The following is a 16,114-nucleotide window of genomic DNA, read 5'->3' as shown; positions in this document are numbered from 1 at the left end:
AATTACCACGTAATAACGATCTTACATATATGTTTATGTATTCGTGTATTTGTTCATGTTTCAAGATAATACAGTGCAATTTTAATGAAATTATTATTATATATTTATTTTATCATATTATACATAGATTATTATATATTTTCTGTATATCGTTTTTAATGGCTGTGACGATTTAGTTGTTGTATACATGTGACAAAAAATCTGTATGAAAGTGATTATCTTGTAAACTAGAATGAAGCAAAATAACATTTCTGTAACAAAATCACAATTATATACTGCAGAAGTTCATTAAATTTGTAACTTCTACAGGCGAAAAGGAAGAAGTCATTGTCGACATTAACATAATTCTAGTTCTCATAAAGAGACATCTATTTGATATGTGTGTAAAAATTTGAAAAACATTTATCGATTCGTTATTGAGATCATTTTTTTTTTTTTTATTTAATACTGTGCATTCACAATTTGTCCAATTTGGACATTTGGTAGAATTTTTTAGCTTTTTGATTATCATGTGAGTGGCTACCCCCAGCGGGTACCATCTTCGTGTTTGTTAGGTTATATCCTTTGTGATTGAGATATCATGGTGGTCAATTTGAGAAGCATGGTTTGGGAAAAATTTCGTCCAAATTTTGTGTCCTGTTTCGGCATATGTAAACAAAGCAAATTAACTGACTTTTTCTCTTATGGTCATTTACGCTGTGTAAAACATCACACATGCGCTCTTATTACCTTATACATGCATTCACACACCTTCAAATACATGAGATAAAGTACATCTCCCCATGCATTCTGGTGCCTCGTCTACACTGACAGATATTATTCGCCGACAGCCGCCAAAAGATGTATGTAGACTGTCTGCAGGCAATGTCGTTTGTCCATTAGGAGTATGCCGAGTACCCTAGTATACGGTAGTGTCGATGAGTTGAGGATGTGTTGGAGATGAACACACAGATTGTTGAAATCTATCTTTGTAGAGATATGACCATCATCAAACGGACGGCCCTTCTAAAATACGAAGAAAAGTACTTTCAACTTTTTAAATCCTGATATTTAAGCCATAAATACATACATCCACTTTTGCAGTCGGTTATCTAAATATAAATAATTAATATTATGATGACGACAAAGTCTTCTGCTATAAAATACTACACGTATGTATGGTTGTTAATATTTAACAGAAACTCAGAATGTAACGATTATATCTGTTTTTCAACCCTTACAAAAAATTTTTCTTCAATTTTCATCTCTCTCTAATTAATAGTTTATCGACATAAATACATAGGTTAATGACTTTTTATAAAAAATATCGTGACATATAGACCACTGTATTGAAAAAAGAATAGTTCGATTAAAAAAAATGAAGTTGCCCTTTGTGCGATTTCCGAATAATTTTTTACGGCATATCCACCGAGAGATGGTACTTTGCAGTGACTTCGACAACATTTTTAAATTTTCTACTTTCGCCTTCTCTTGCCTCAATAGCAAATACCGTGTCATAAATCTTACCATCGCACAGCGGGATCGTTATATCCCAAATGGGGTAAAAACACATTCCATTTGCTCACAGACGTCGTCTTCTGTTTTCCATTCCAATGAAAAAGCAAATTACTTGTCCGCGGGCGCGTATTTTACGAGGATTTCCCCGGACGACGCATATCTGCTGACAATTGTTTGTCAGCGTGAACGTGGTTTTTATCCACGAACTGTGTTTAGACTTTTGAATTTTGTTTGCGTCGTCTGTGGTTTTTCCATGGAAAACAGATGCCGATTGGCTACAACACCTGTCTGCAGACAATTGTTTGTCAGTTTGGACCTAGATTTAAAAACCTACTATGTTTGATAACATGACACCGCATATCGTAGCAATACAACGTATAAATCGTATTTAGTCCGGAATGGTGTATCGTACTCCTAGAATTGCCATTATTTTGTGATTTCCATCAATTTAAAAATTAAATTTTCAGGTGAAACTATAGAAACGTTAACTGCTCTCCAATTTCGATGATTTTTTAATATATTGTAAAACTGGACATTTTTAATCTTTTGTATATAAATACATAACAGGTGAATTCTTAGCTTTCAAGATATTCACAAAAAATTGCCAGTACAATTACAATGTTTTATGCTTATAGATATGTGTTTGTGGCAGCGTGTGCATCAATGTTAGTTGTCGACCACTTTATCCTCTGTTTATAAACTAGGGGAACTGAGCACGGGAAAGACAAAAATAGTAGTATTCGAAAAAACGAGGAATAAAAGGAGACGAAGAAGATGGAATTGGGGAGAGCAAGAACTAGAAGAAGTGGAGGAGGTAATCTTACTAGGTATCTACCTAGGGTACATACTACAGAAAAACGGCAGTGATGAGAAGCACATACAAGACAGGAAAAGGAGAGCAATGATAGCAATGAAGAAAACATGGAGCGTGGCAAAAAAAATATTCAAACAGGACTACAAGAGGAGAATGAAGATGTTTGAAGCATTGGTAGAGAGCGTGGCGCTGGTTGGAGCAGAGGTATGGAGCTGGAACATGGAAGAAAGGCTAGATAGGATAAAAAGAGGGTACGTGAAATAGATCTTAGGTTTAGATAAGACAACACCAAACTACATACTGACAGAAGAGTGCAAGCTAGAAGAAATCAAGGAAAAAGCATTAAAAAGAGCAGCAAGGTACGAGGAGAGAACTCTAGAATCGGAAAAGGAGCTGGTAAAAGAGTGCATAAAGGAAAGAGAGAGAAGCTGGGGAAATGGCCAGGAAGGGAAAAGAGCAAGAAAGAGAAAGAAGGGACTAGAAGAGGTGAAAAATGGAGGGACACAGAGGGAAGCAGGAGAAGAGCAAGAAAGTTGGACAGGAGACCAAATTGTAGAAGAAAGAAGGAAGAGAGAAACAGAAGAGAGGAGGAAAAGGATAAGGGAATCCAAATACAACAGATGCTACAGAAATATAACTAAAGATGAGATACCAAAGTACTTGGAAGGAAGGATGAAGTGGAAGGACAGGAAAATTATAGCCAGATTCAGGTGTGGAAACGAGACCAAAGCGAAGGAACACTGGAAAAAGGAGGGAGAAAAAAGGTGCAGATTACGTGGGAGGGAAGAAGAGGACCTGAAACGTGTAATAGAAGAATGTGAAATAACGGGAGGACCAAAAGACATGGAAAAAAACACTGAATGAGACTGGAGAAGGACTAACGGAATTAAAAGCAATAATAGAGAAGAGAAGGGCAAGAAGATAAATAATAATAATAATAATAATATAAACTAGATTTGGACGAGTTTAGAGGCTTTGTATACAACGTACACATGCAAGACTGCAAGAGTCTACATTATATAAAGTTATTCAAAATATCGATTTCTACAACATATCCAAAAATCATCGAAATCAGAGGATAGTTAATTTTTCTACTGTTTCACCAATTTTGGGAAAACATTTTCAAGATGTTATACTTCAAGAAAATACAGTAAAAAGATCAATTTTTTGATCCCTCCAAATCGGAGGAGCCCCTTAAGAAAATAGAAAGTGAAACTTTAAAGTTTATAATTCATAGAAACAATAATTCACGAATGTTTACACCAATAAATGAATTAGATAGAATTGAAAATTACGTAGCAAAATATTAAAACTTAGCGCGGCATGAAAGGGACGAGTGAGAAAGTGTGCGCGAATACAGATAAGAAGTACAAAGTGTGTAGTAAGTGATACGTGAGAATGCAAAGTATACAAGCAGGTGTGCATGGTAATAGAGAGGTCGATGAGTTCAACTCGTGAGAGATGAAGAATATGACAAGTTCAAGTTTTAGTTTGGGTTCTGACTTTCCTTATTTTATTAACAAAGTAAAATTCCAGAAATGTAACATATATATATAACATAATATAATATAATCTAACATATATATATGTTACATTTTTGGAATTTTACTTTGTTAATAAATATATATATTGAAATTATCTACGTTGAATCGACGCACGTCATGGTTAATTGATGCAATGAATGAATTTTGCTATCTTATCCCAGAAACAGAACCAATTAAAAAAAAGACGTGCAATTAGTAATAAAAGATAAATCAAGTGATTTTGTCGATAATTTTTATATTAAATTAAATCAATATTTGTAAAAATCTACATAACTAACAAAACTACTAGAAATCTTCACTTCCTACATTTTTACTCCTTACGATTTTAGTTCTTTGACTTCCTTTACTTCTTGATATTTTTCATCTTTTTCTGCTATGCCGATGTGCTACTATAATATTCTATTCGGTCAATGAACTCAAGACATTCTTTTAATCGCAAATCACAGGTATTACTCGTTGTCAATTCTTCTTCTTCCTGTCTAGATCGCCATTAACAGGATATTCGATACACGCCCACACAGACAACTGGAGGATCGTCTTCATGCTTCATTACGAAGCCATGATATAACCCTGTACGGTTTCGATCGTAATCGAAATAATCGGTATGGAGTATAATCGGTATGGTCGTGAAAAAGTGACGCGAGCAAATATTATATTATCAATGCTGAGAGCATTGAACTTTAACATGTTCAAGTCGGCGCGCCTTTCTCATACGCACCTTCTCCAATAACATTTGCTTTTTATTCCAGTTTTCATTAAATTATATTTTTATAAATTAAAATTGGAAACATGAATAGCATAAATATAGTTGTCCAGCCGTCCAGTCGTTCGAATTTTCTTACAGTTCATGAAAAGGAATCATATTTATACTAATCATTTGCCAATACGGTTTAACTAAGGTACTTACAATCCTATGTACACAATATAATATTTTTACACAATTTTGATTTGATTTGAAACAATCTAATTTTTTTTTATACGATTTGATTTAGAACTTTTTTGTACACGTCTTACCATCGCTCGGCTTTAGTTTACAAGATATTAGCAAAAAACCTCAGTTAAATGTAGGTTAAGATCACAGTACCTTTCGACGTATGAGTCATCCTCCATCTTAACATGTGAATTATTTGACCACTTAATTACTGCATTAAGTAATTAACTAGGTTTGAGTTTAATGTACCGAGTTCAGTTTAGGTTAGGCTTACACTCTCAATCCGGCCTTACAGCCTTACGGCACGCAGATTGAAAATGTAAGCCTAACCTGAACTAAGGCTGATCTAAACCTAACCTAAACCTAATTCAATTTAAAACAAATCTATTCCAAACACGAGAAATAAGATACATTCTACCTAACATATGTACTTTTGCATATAACTTACAACGTAAATCCGAATGATGGTGGAATGATATATAGGAAAAAATGACTAAAAATAGCGTCTCTGACAACGTATTTCAAGATCATCGAAAACAGTGAGACGGCCCCTTTTCTACATAATTACCCATTATTTTAGTAATAAACCTGGCTACACTATAGTATTTAAGTTAACATTAACTAGGAAGTATGCTAAATTCTTGGAAAACTTACGAGTGGAGGAGTCCAACAAGGGAAAACTACTGAAATCTAACCCGATCCTAACTCAATTTGATAACGTAATCCTATATATAACAATACTACAGTAATTATAATATCAATTTGTTTTTCAGAGGTTATAAGAAGGTTATAGTTATAAGTATAACAGGTTATAAGTATATAGTTTATGAGAAAAATACTCTTGTAGATTTACCGCTCGGACACTGATGCGAGCGACGCAAACGTGCAACGCCTAACCATTACGTTATTGTCCAAAAAGAATAATGGAATGTGTCACAATCTCTATATCTAATTTACCAATGGCCTCGATTATAAACAAGCCGCGATAGAAACAAAATTGACGAATCAATCAGTATCTCCAAGCACAATATCTGACGGGCACGACAATTGTTGAGAAATTTGTATAATATATCAGGACGAAAAACATGGAAGAAAGACAAATTGTAGGTGAAGATCATATCGCGTAAATAGGTGAGATGAAAACTAGTAAAAGAAAGTGCAATCGAGAGTTAATATGGAGTGTAAAGTGGCCGGATAAAATGACACTTAAATCAAATCTAAATAAACTATTATATAATGAAAAGATAAGAAATAGGTTAGGCGTTATTTTATCCGACCGCCGTCAGGCGGCCGACAATCAATACTGACGCATACGCTGCTACGGATGCACAATTATAGGCAAAATTCACTGTAGTAGTACTGACGGCTTTTGCGAATATCTCAGAAACTAAAGCCAAACGACGGTTATATGTATAGGAATTATATAATATGTATACTATAATATAATAGTATAATAATAATATATTAGTATAGTATAATAATGTATATTATAATATGTATAGGAAATATTGTCCAGAATTATGTTCTGGACAACATATTCAAGGCAAATGAGATATATCGATAGTTATCGAATTATCAGCTTCTTCTTGAAAGTTGTTTAATTTTTATATCACGTTACGCGATGACTATTTAATACTTCGGAAATGAAACAAATTAACTATGATCAAACAATGATATTGCCATGGTTATATAACCATGATTAATAAAAAATAACATTGGTTGAACATTGAACATATATAACCAAAATCTGCAACAGCAATATAATTAAATTATGAACTGTAAAATTACTGCTTCATATTCTAAAGAAAAGAAACATGTTGCCGTTCCAATAATGTATCTGATAAAAAAAAGAAACATCTGATAAAAAAGGAACTGACAACGATAAACTTTTCCTTCGCGTTGATCTTACGCTGCATAAACACGCAACTGGATACTCAATCTGCCTGCGATAGATGAAAGAATGTTCTACTTGTCATGGATGGGGAACGGATCTGCAGTAAAAAAATCGTGACTCGTTTATCTGCTGAAAATGCATTTTCATGATAAAAGCAAGCTGTTAAAGCAAGCTGTTCTAAAACCGTGGCGAACCGCGAGCATAAATCGCGCAGGCTGCTGAGAAAATTAGCGATCGTTTTTAACAATTTCGCAGTAATTGCCGCTCACGTGAATATAAGATACTACCTCCAGCTGTACTATAAATGCCATCACGGCTGGAAAATTCCTTTCTCACATTTTTGCAATTTTTAGCATGTCATGTAAGAACCACAATGAATTCATTGATTAATTAAGCGCGATGTTGTTTAATGTTAGTCATCAAGGTCGACTTATAAACGTGTGATTGTAAAGTAAGAAAAATATATCTGGGAAATCAGGGGAATATTCAGTATAGTTAAGTTTATTCTAGAAGACAACTATTAAATTTCTTATAGGAATCCCAGATTTAGATTTAACATGGTAGCGTTTTAGATTTATGAATTACAATGAGAAGATATTATAGTCGGCAATTAGATCGTTGTCGATTCTGATAATATTTATAAAGCTTACTATGCAAAATTTTTATCGTAGTAATCTCTGCAATTTTTTAGGTACTCTCAATAACTTAGCAAAAACAAAAATTATGAATAACATTTATAGAAGATGCAAACATGCACAGAATGTATGTAAAATGCAAAAATATATAATATAATCAAAGCAGCGTATTCATTATAATTATTTTACTCATTTGTGTAATGTCTTTATAAAAATATAAGTTGGCATAAACATCCGCAGCCTAATTATTACTTAATTGGTAACAAAGCCAAATTGTAGTTTAAAAACTGCCAAAATATTTGTTCCACAATAAGAAATCAAGATGAATATTCCCTCTTTAAAAAAGTATTATATAATTTTTACTGTTTAATAGTGTAAATAGGTATTATGAAGACAAATGCAAAGTAGATACATTCTTTTTCTTTGATAATTTGGGAAAATCATTCTTAAATGCAATAAGGTTCTTTATTTAAGAAAGAGGAAAAGAGGAGCATAAAAGGATTTATAAGGAAGATGGGCGTAGAAACAGTGAAAAGCAGAAGCGATGTATAAGAATACCGATAAAAGCAGTTTTGAGTTAAGTTTTCATATAAAAAGGATTAAAATTTTGTTTAAAACTTTAGAAATGTTATAAATAAATTTAATTGACAGTATGCCTCGTAGATTAAAAGCATTGAAAAAAAGTAAAGGAAAGTGGACGAAATAATAGGTTGAAACCTTAATTCGACGAGTATAATTAAAATGCAAAACTGTAAACATGGTTTGGGATGTCCATTTTTGTAAAATGTTCTGTACATTATTAACGTTAATGAAAATGAACTATTACATTTCGTTAATCAGACGTAGCTTGTAGTTACTGTTACCTAATCTACCGATCGAAAAGCGTAATAATCATGCTCTTCAGTTCTAAAAACAAAATGATTCAATCTATTTAATTAGTATTGTACATATTAAAATACCTTGAACTTTGCGGGACATGTTCGATACAACGCCCACTTCTCGTTCACAGAACTATCTGTCACTGACGATGAATTATACATCACTTAATATCTATGTAATCCAGTTCTAGTCAAATAGCAACGCAATGTGCAATCTATTTTTACTATAGGTTTGCAATGGGCACCGCCCTATTTGTCATCGACACGATTATCTCTAAAGATATATATCACTTTTACGATATAATATCAATGTTTCGATCATTTTTGTAATCCAGAGTAAATGTTTACGTCACATTTTACTTACATAGTTCTTTGAAAGATCGGATTTGCATACGTCATTGTGGCAATTAGAGCAAATTGGTTCTTCTGGAGTTTCTAAATCACTTATGTTCCCGCTTCGCTGCGGCGAAACTTGCCGGAAACTCTGACATTTGGAACAGAGTGCGTGGTTCCGAAAAAATTTCGTAACCCAGTGAACCTCTATGATATGTACGTAGACAACATAAATACAATGCAACTCGAAACACAGCGGGTAATGACCGAAAGTTTAAATATAAATGTTTCTCGATGGACGAATGACTTGATGGAATGGAAACTTACTCTTAGCTACGTTAAAACTTTACAAGGCAAAAATTATTCCTTTTTACTGGAATAGAATATTTTTGTGAACCGCATTTATTTTCTTTTCATTGAGAATAATGATACAATTTTGTGTTATATCTAATATAATTTACATATTCTTACAGCAAACAGAAATGCATATATAAAATGTATATATACATTCATAATATATAGAAGTGAATGTAATATTAGAAAATGTCTTTGATCACTGAATTCAGCTATCACTGTTTTATCTTTAACAGTTCTCCACATTCTCTTTTCTATTACTTTCCTTATCCATTCTATTGTTATTCCTTCTTTCTTCTTCATTCTTTCTATTGGTTTGTATGCCTTGTGATACATATAGTCATTACGTGCTCCCTAGTTTCTATTTCTTTTTCACAGATTCTACATACTTTCGTGTCTTTTCCCATTCTTCTGCTGTTTTCCAATTCTTTCTCTTTATACTTACTCCTTTACTTTGTTATATTTTTTCCTGCGTCATTTCTTGTTTCATGCTGACTTTGCAATCTTTCCATTTTTCTTTATATTTCAGAACTCTTTCTCCTGCTTGTATACATACCTCTCTTATTTTCCTTTCCTCTCTTATTAAAAAGTCTGAGTTCCATTTCTTTAACCCTAGTGCCCATTTAATATATCTTTCTAATTGCACTAGTTCCACCTCTTTTATTTTCTTGTTCCTCGACTTTTACTCCGTACTTATATCATGATACTTTTAATTATTACATCAAAAGCACTAACATTCTTTTGTCGAAGTTATCGCCAAATTTTCTTTCTCCGATCCCCCAGATCTGTCACTGATGCCGTCTTTTCTACATACGTCTCTCATGCGGGCTTCATCTCTGTTGTTCTTCTTGAACGTGTATTCTAAGTATTTGAACTCTGTCACTTCTTCAATTTCTTTGTTCTTCCGCTTCTATTTCCTACTATAGACTCTTCGTTTGTTAAACATTATGATCTTTCATCAGGGTAAATATTTTCTTCCTTCTTACGATAGTACCTCCTTCTTATCTTCTTTCAAAGTAGTTATCTATTTCCATTATAAATATTACAAACAGTAGCAGGCTTAAGGGACAACCTTGTCTTAGACCTTTTCTTCTCCAGAATACTTTTGTCTTTGAATTTCATACTTGTCCTCCATTTTTGGTTTCCTTATAGATTTCCTCGATTATCTTCACTAGTATTGAGTCTATTCCTTTACTTCTTATGATTTTTACATTTTTTCCCCTGTTTTCCTTGTCAAATGCAGCTTTCAAGTCCGTAAAGAATAGAGTAGAACTTATCAGCTTTTGTTTCAATTCATGTACATTATTCCTTCCTTCCAACCTTCGGGCCACCCTTCTCCTTTCCATATCTGATTAATAATTTCCTTTAATTTCTCTTTAACTTTTTTCTATTGCGAACATCCAGGCTTCATCTTCCAATCCATCTTCTCCTGCTACTTTTTTCTCTTTGAGTTTACTGATAACCATCTCAATTTCTGATCATGCTGATGTTCTTCCTGCTTCTCTTCAGTTCCGCTTCCTTCTTCTCTATCTTTTCGTTCTTATTTATACATATCTACTTCTTATAATAGAGTGAATCATGTTTATTTCGTTTGATTAGGCTAATTGTTGTTTGTTTATTATTGACTTTAAATCGCCTCGATTGAGCCGCAATGTTGTGTTAATATAATAGTTGATCAGAGAAGTTAGGGAATTGTTTCCCGAGTGATTACCATTTTTAGATCTATTATTTACGCTTGTATATACATATATATCTCGTTAATGGTTTAGAAACTATTTTTTACTACAGTATCATATGAATAATATGTCGGTCTATCAAGCTTATAGTATCCTTTTATTTTAATTTACTTGATTAATGCAATAAAACATAAAGACCTAAAATTATAATAGTGAACTCCTAATTATTTTGAATAATATAACTATGAAAAAAAATGTTTAAAGATTGCCTTAAGATTTGCTCCATTATTATTTCTTCTTCCATTTTGACTCTAAAATTGTATGAAGTTTGAACGATTTGAAGTAACAATATAAACTACTTCTTTTTGGAATAATGGAAATCTTTTTTTATCCCTCGTTTGTAAAGCATTTGCTTTTTGATATATTTTTTATACTTTGACAAAATATTATGTAAGTGATGTATATCATTTAGATTTTTAAATAATGTTGTATTTCCGAAATTTTGACGTATTATTTCCCTGGTTTATCTGTAATGGATTAATAAATTCTTTTGAGTAATAATTTTACTTTTGAGTAAGAACATAATTGCAGATAAATGGTATAGGGTGTTCGACAAAACTTTAAGGGGGATCTTAAAGCTGAAGTAAGATAGATATTAAAAATAAAAAGATGGCGTTTTCGGCTTTGTTTTTTCGTTATAGACAACTAAAAATCGGCCGATAAATTCCTGTGCGTGAGCAAAGCTCCTTACACGAACGGAAGTAGAGCAGCCCGAGCAACGGGGTACACAGCGATCTCCAAATTGAACGATACATAGAAAAATCATATACACATCGCGAGTGTCCGACTGTACGACAAAAAGTCATAACGAAAATAGCAATTGCTTTATATTATAGTAAATGCAGTTTTTCTGCAAATATATCCAGCATATACAGTTCATATATACAGCAAATGTCAATAAAACATTACATCTTTAAAACCTTAATTACTACAGGCGTCAGAAAATTTAATGGCTGATTTTTCAAGCCGAAATAAGACGAAAATCAAGAATAAAAAATTGCGATTTTGGCTTTGTTTTTTAATTATTAACAATTAAAAACTAGCCAAAATATCCCTGTGCGTGAGCAAACCTCCTTACACGAACGAAAGTAGGTCAGCCTAAACAGCGGGGTGCACTTTAGAGTTAATTGTAGATTTAATATAAGTTTAAGTTATTCCACTATAGATCTTTTTGAGCTTTCTCATTTTTAGTTTTTAGAACTTTTTTGCTCCTTTTAATTTTGGATTCTTTGTTATCTTTTTAATCTTTTTTATCTAATTTCAACGCCAGTGATTTGAGTGTGTAGTGTATATAGTGTGTATAGTGCTCATTGTGTACTTTGTTTACAAGAAAACAGAGACTCTATTGAACATTTACTGTAACATAAAACGATTCCTATTTTTGGTGCGATTTTTCTGTAAACAGCTTGGGCACTCGCGATGCATATGTGATTTTCCTGTAGGCACTCGTGGACGGGACGATCGCCGTGCGAGTATGAAATTTGTATAAACATTGTCTATATGTATTATTATTTATTAATTATTCGTGGAAGTAAAGGATTAGAAGAGACATTAATCCTCTCTACTCAGAAATTCCATGAGGCAGTTTTCGATATGCTGTTATGGATTTTAATGACTAGGCAAGTATAATGTTTAATCTACCTACGATTTTTCTTACAAAACGTCGCGCAAAATAGCTTACGTCTCCAAATGTCATAATCTTCTCTACGACTTGTACGAGGTAACCTACTGTCCATGTATCTTTCGTTCGTGTAAGCAAGTTTGCTTGCTTGCTTGCAAAGCCAAGAACGCAATTTTTTTATTCTTGATTTCCGTCTTATTTCGGCTTCAAGAATCAGCCATTAAATTTTCTGACGCCTGCAGCCGAACACCCTGTATATATTAAAAAATTGTTTGAAGAATATCTCAGTAATTACGCATTAATTATGCATGTTACAAATATACCACATGTATTACATTATGTAAAACATTTTAAAGTTCTATTAGCGTTGTAGTCAAGCAACATGACTACCATGATGGATATTTCCAAAATTTGAAATCGATTTCGAAATATACATAGAAATTATATCATATTCAGTGTAAACGTAAGCTCTGCAGAAATAAAAATAGTATTTTGTATGAACACAATCAGTTATTTATTGCGTTAATAACCTTCATATTTGGTATAACCTAATATTACCTAATAACCTAATATTTGGTAGAACCACTTTTAGCATTTTTATGTGCTTATGAAAAGGTTTTCCACTATGATAAATGTAATACATACTTGCTTTATTTTACTATCCACTCTTTACAGCTTTGTATAAGATCTGTTTTTAATTTTTCTCAACTCATTTTAGTCGCGATCATACATCTCACTTTGTATTCTTTTATCCTCTCGCTCGCTCTCTAGCCAACTGTCAGTCTACTGTCGCTCCATTCGATTTATCACTTGCTACCGATTTATGCTACCTATGATACCGTCTATCGATACCGTCTATTGTCACTCATATACTACGCGGCAAATTCAAATGTGTGAAACATAACAATATGTATATATAATAATTATATATGTATATGTTTAAGACAACTGTTCGAGCTATATAACTGTATACTAATCTTTTATTAAATGCATATCTGCAGCAAATGCTTTGTTCAACATCATCCAAAACATGTTTAGATCGGTTTCAAAACCAATCTAATCGCAATAATCGAGTCTCATTGCAGTGCTAATAAAATTTGTACAACACACATAGTACATTCATAACAAATTTTCCATAATAAATACTTTTGTGCCTTAGTAAAATCTAATTATAATGCTAATAAAATATCATAAAATTTTCTTGTGTTTCAAAAAGTGTCCAAATACTTTCATGAGATACCGTAGATGTGACATGACATATGACAATGTTCAGAATGATTAGTAACAATATAACGGATGCTTCGTTTGAAACACAACAATGAAACCAGAGTAATATTCCATAATTGTAGAGGCACCCTAACCTATGCACAGACCTCTCGGCGAAGATCAAACAATGGAACTAGAGTATCTGTTCAGATGGACGGAAGATGTAAACGTAACCATAAGCATAATCCTAATGGGTCTTCGCGGTTCGTGTGTAACCATAATCCTTCTGCCGAATTACCAATTTGCACATTTACCGAGATTCGACGAAAATTTATTGAAGGTTAAAATGGTATATATTTATAATTTCATTTTTACTTACTTCTAAATTTTAATCCTTTTAGCGCTAAACAATTCCTGGAAATTTTTGCAATTTTTTCCAATTTTCTTATTCTGTGTTTGATGTTCTGTTTCTTTGGTTAGCATAATATTTTAATCATCTTTAAACGATTATATTGCTTGCAGATGTGCACAAGTGCAAAAGTGTACATATAAAATATCAAAAATGAAGTAGGTACTATTACATTTAGGTAATGAAACATTCCTTCATTCAATTTGAAATTTTTTATCTGTATCTGCAAAAATTTAAATTTGCATAAAGATTCGCAGTCTATATATAATTGCATATACAATAACAGTGAAATTGAGAAATTGAAATGGTAATATAATGCTAATGAAATGTAAGTATTGGAAGTGAAGATTTGCAATAGAGATAAAGGACGCATTTCTGCTCATTTTATCACCTACATAATTTATCGTTTAAACACTTTACAGATTTAGGGAGAAAATAGATGGCAAAAAATGTTGTCGAATTAATTAAAATTATTCATTTGTATACTACATCTACATTCATATTCTATTAAAATTGTAATTAATTGAACTTAAAAATTTTATTTCTCATATAAATATGTACGTTATTTATCACATGAAATTAGCTGTAAATTGGTACGTTTGAATTTTTCTTTTTATTTTTTATTAAACCCCTAAATTCCTTGCAACCTGTTCAACGGACATTTGGCAAGTTAGTATAATATTAGATGGGTATCGCTTAGATACTACTCCTTTAAGTATCACCTTCATGTGTTGTACGTACATGAATGTGAATGTATCTGTTGCGTTTATGTTTGTATTTATATCTGAGTCTTCTGTTGACGTTGTTTTCATACAGAGTACTGGCAAGTGGGCTTGGATGATTTGTTATCCTTGTTTTATATCTCTCAGACATTGGCATCCACAGAGGGGACTTGTAGATCTTTGCGTAATTCTTCGTTTTTAACGTACTACGGTTCATTAACTATTGTACGAAGGATTATTGACTGCGTCGCTTTCATTTTCAAGATGTGACTTTTGGCCGCTGTTCCCCGTAACTGTATACCATAGGTTCAGATGGGTTTGATTATGGTTTTGTAAATTAGAAATTTGTTTTCAGAACTTAACTTTGACTGACGACTCATTAGCCAGTTGATGTCTCCTCTTTTGTCTCCGATTTGCTCAATTTGTTTGCAGATGTATTACTCCCAAGTAAGTTTTATGTCTAGATGCAATCACAAATATTTGAGTATCTTTGTTTGTGGAATCGTGTCATGGGGTTCGTGGAGTCATGTAATCCTTAGTACCTTGTCTTTACAGAGGGTGAAAGTTATGTGGTTACATTCGTCTTTGTTTACTTTTATTTTTCGTGAAGCCAGTCATCTTCCCAGTAGGTGTATATGTTTCTGCAGGATATTCGTTAGTTCTTGTGGGTTTTTGTGTACTCTCTGTTTGATGTGAGTTCCAGTACACTTCCTTGAGATACTTCAGCATTGATGAATTTTATGTTAGGGTGTGAATGCTTTACTTTAACATAGAATGTTCTATTGGTGAGGTAGGATTTGAGAAGTTTGTATAGTGCACCGGGGAGAAGTTTCTTTGTCACTTGTGAAAGCCCTTCATACCAAACTTTGTCAAACGCTTTTTCAATATCTAGGAATAAAGTTGAGCAATGTTGTTTGTCCTCGAGGGTATTTATAATTTTCCTCTAGTATTCCGTGGATTTGTTCTGTGGTAGCATGATTTTCGCAAAAACCAAACTGTTGATTTGGGATTAGTTGTTTTTTTACGATTATTTCCTTTAATCTGACCAGAACTACTTTTTCAAGATTTTTGAATAATGTTGATATTAGAAATATCGGCCTCTATGAAGAAGGCTCACATTTCTTTTTGATTTTGGTAACAAGATGATTTGAGCCATTTTTCACGTGCTTGGAAAATATTTCAATCTGAATACAGCGTTCAATATTATTGTTATTATTCTTACTGCTTTAGCTGGAAGTTCTTTGATTATTTTTCCACATATTAAATCATATCCTGAAGTTTTATTAGTTTTGATCGATTTGATAAGTTGTTTAAGTTCTTTTTTCGTACTCTGTAGTTACAGTCTATGCTTTCCACCGGATTATCTGTTATTTCGTCTTCATTTTGTAGGTTAGAAACTCGATGCAAGTGTTCCATAAATACCATTGCTTGTTCAAATAAAGTTCTAGCCCAAGATCCATCTGGTTTTCTTATTGTTTGTGTCGGGATTATCGGCCTTTTGAATCTTTTTGTCGCTTTCCAGAACGAATAATTCGTATCT

General features: G+C 32.7%; 1 protein-coding gene and 1 long non-coding RNA gene across 5 annotated transcripts in view; one reads left to right on the top strand and one right to left on the bottom strand.

The window, feature by feature from the left end:
• LOC122569527 overlaps positions 1-16,114 on the top strand; it is a 353,752-nt gene that overhangs the window by 264,882 nt on the left and 72,756 nt on the right. The window lies entirely within an intron of this gene.
• LOC122569531 lies at positions 157-8,394 on the bottom strand. Its single transcript, XR_006317498.1, has 3 exons — positions 8,275-8,394; positions 751-1,005; positions 157-636 (listed from the first exon to the last, which is right to left on the bottom strand). It is a non-coding gene; the product is annotated as an uncharacterized LOC122569531 (long non-coding RNA).

Source organism: Bombus pyrosoma, linkage group LG7 (assembly GCF_014825855.1).
Source record: "Bombus pyrosoma isolate SC7728 linkage group LG7, ASM1482585v1, whole genome shotgun sequence".
NCBI classification, from domain to species: Eukaryota; Metazoa; Arthropoda; class Insecta; order Hymenoptera; family Apidae; genus Bombus; species Bombus pyrosoma.
Note: the sequence above shows the minus strand (reverse complement) of the source record. Positions and strands in the feature narration are given on the sequence as shown.